The sequence below is a fragment of the Spinacia oleracea genome, chromosome 4 (genome assembly GCF_020520425.1).
Source record: "Spinacia oleracea cultivar Varoflay chromosome 4, BTI_SOV_V1, whole genome shotgun sequence".
In the NCBI taxonomy this organism is placed as follows: domain Eukaryota; kingdom Viridiplantae; phylum Streptophyta; class Magnoliopsida; order Caryophyllales; family Amaranthaceae; genus Spinacia; species Spinacia oleracea.
The window spans coordinates 31015289-31017888 of record NC_079490.1 but is presented as its reverse complement, the minus strand read 5'-3'; the positions used below and the strand labels follow the sequence as shown (position 1 = coordinate 31017888).

The window sequence follows — 2600 nt, the reverse complement described above, 5'->3', positions numbered from 1 at the left end:
AAAAAGTACGCATTTTTGAACGATATAATGAGTAAGAGCTCAATTCTCGAAAATTCGTTTTAGGAAACTAGCTAGTTTAGGCGCCTAAAAATTATTGAAGTAAAACCATAAGCTCTTATACCACTTTGTAACACCCCGACAATTCCCTCTTTTCTAAAACAACATTTTAATATAAAACGTAGAGAATTATCAAGGCATTATCGCCCGTGTGAAAACGTAACGGCTTATTCAGAATTTTGCAGCGGAAAACATAAAACTAACTTTAGGTTTATAAATAATCAATTACAGGTTTAATCCCAAAAACCAACCAACAAAATTAAGGGAATATAAATAGTACGATAAGTTTAAAGTCTAAATTAACAAACCAAGTTACTTAGCAAAACGAAACTAAATACAAGCTCTCTAATCCCGATCCCCATGATGCATCATCTTCAAACCTGTAGATGGACAATGCTTATTGATCCTTAGAGACTGCTCACCAAAGATTGGGTCATCACAAGATCAATAAGGCATAGCCATGATCAACATGCACAAGCAAAAACACGAAATCAGCAAAGCTGAGTACTACATACTAAATCAATAATAATCCTAACATGATTCTATTAAACGAACAATCCTAACATGGTACTAAATTAAACATAAGCAAGGATAATCAAGATATATTGACTTGAAGACTATATTTGACTGAGCTAGACCTTTGTATCATTAACATTATTTTAATTGAAATAGTCAATGGACTGAGTTGTCTACTAGAAACTTCTTCTTCTTCACTAAGGAAGATGAGGTACGGGCGCGACTCCGTAAACCCCAATGACCTGCGATATCGAGGGACTTTTATATAAAAATAGAACCGGTGATCAATCCGGCCCCAGAAAAAGCCATAGGCTACCCATGACCCCAACTCCTGATTGTCCATCACTTTAGACGTGCACAGCCTAAAGATATTGCTACTCAGTTTCACTTTACATGATTTATAAATTAAACTCTGTTATGACTCAACAATCACATAAGTCATACAATCAACGATTATTCACAACTGTTTTTATCTTGGAATTAAGTACGTGATCACAGATATGTCAATGAAGACTCATTCCAATTAAATCCAACCTTTCCTTTAATACTGATCAACCCCTCTATATGGGTATAAGGTTTCAACTTACTAAACAAGGTCCTCGGCCCTTATAAAGTAGTGAAAAGCTAAAAGGGAACAATGAACAATCGATCTGAATCAATATATATAATAATCTAATGTTCCCAACCAACATGTTCGCATCAATCATCCATACTAACATGCTATAATTCTCATAACGAAATATATATGCTTAACATATCCATCCAACAATATTAAACATGCACTTTCAACATAACCTAGTTCATCAACAATTTCAACATAACCAAGTTCCTCAATCATTTCAACATAACGAAGTTCATCAATCATTTCAATATGGTTTCAACAAATCACACACATTCCAAGCACACAGGTATGTACGTACCTTGTGTAAACAAACTGATAGGCCACTTTAACGAATTCAAAAGTCGCCCACAAAGAATTCTCCGCCTAAAATAATCAAGAAACGTACCCAAATCAATTCCTAATAATTTACAGCAACACTAACGTACTCCAAACACATCCTAAACATATTTAGAACACTCCCCAATATCGAAACTTAATTAATTAACTTCCTAGAATAGTGATTAATTCCCTAACGATCCCTAATTATCATAAACTCCAACAAACGTTCCTTTTTAAAAATTTCCAGCAATATAAAATAATTAAAAGCTTACTCAAAATATATTCGACGTCTTTAAAATCATAAAAATAATAACTTTAATAGTATATAATCGTTATATTATGATTTAAAGCCATTAAAACTTCAAAAGTCACACTTTACTACTTAAAGGCACTAATTTAATCAATATAATATAATCTGAAAATTAGTAACTTTATTATGTAATTCGTATAATCTGAAATCTATAATTTAAATCATAAAAACTATAACTTTAATTCAAGAAAACATAATTCGAATTAATAAAACATGATTAAACCCTAACTTATATATTAATCAACCAAAACTGAAATTAATTAATTTACAATATCAATATCAAATCCGAAAATTATAATTTAACTATAAAGATTAATAATTTAATTCAAGAAACATAAATTAAAATCAATAAACTTAAATCAAAATATTTAAATAACTTAGGGTTTAAGAAATAACCAAAAAGGAGAGAAAGAGCGGCCGGCGGTCAGAGTGCGGCAGCGGCGGTACTGGGCGGCGGCACTGGTGCTGCGCACGGTGGTTGCTGGTGGTTGGCGAGGTGACGCTGCACGATTAAGGAGGAGATATAATACGAAAAGGGAGAAAGAAAGCAAGAAGCACGAAAGAGAGAAGGAGGAAGAAGATACCGGCGACGAAGGCTGCGGTGATGGTCGAGGTTGGGCTGACGGCGAGGGAGAACCACGAGGTTCTGGTTGCTGCGCGAAATCGAACAAGAGGAGGGAAGCAATGGTGAGAGCTACGAAAGAAAAAAAAGGAAGGAACAACGAAGAAGAAGGACGACCAAGAAGAAGGGAGGTTACCCGGTGGCGAGGAGGTCCG

The 2600-nt window shown here is 34.5% G+C and overlaps 1 long non-coding RNA gene across 1 annotated transcript; it reads right to left on the bottom strand.

The window, feature by feature from the left end:
- Window positions 1-325: 325 nt before the first annotated feature.
- On the bottom strand, window positions 326-2369 carry LOC130471259 (uncharacterized). The gene is made up of 3 exons (XR_008931914.1): window positions 2220-2369; window positions 1494-1558; window positions 326-471 (listed from the first exon to the last, which is right to left on the bottom strand). It is a non-coding gene; the product is annotated as an uncharacterized lncRNA (long non-coding RNA).
- Between the last annotated feature and the right edge of the window lie 231 nt (window positions 2370-2600).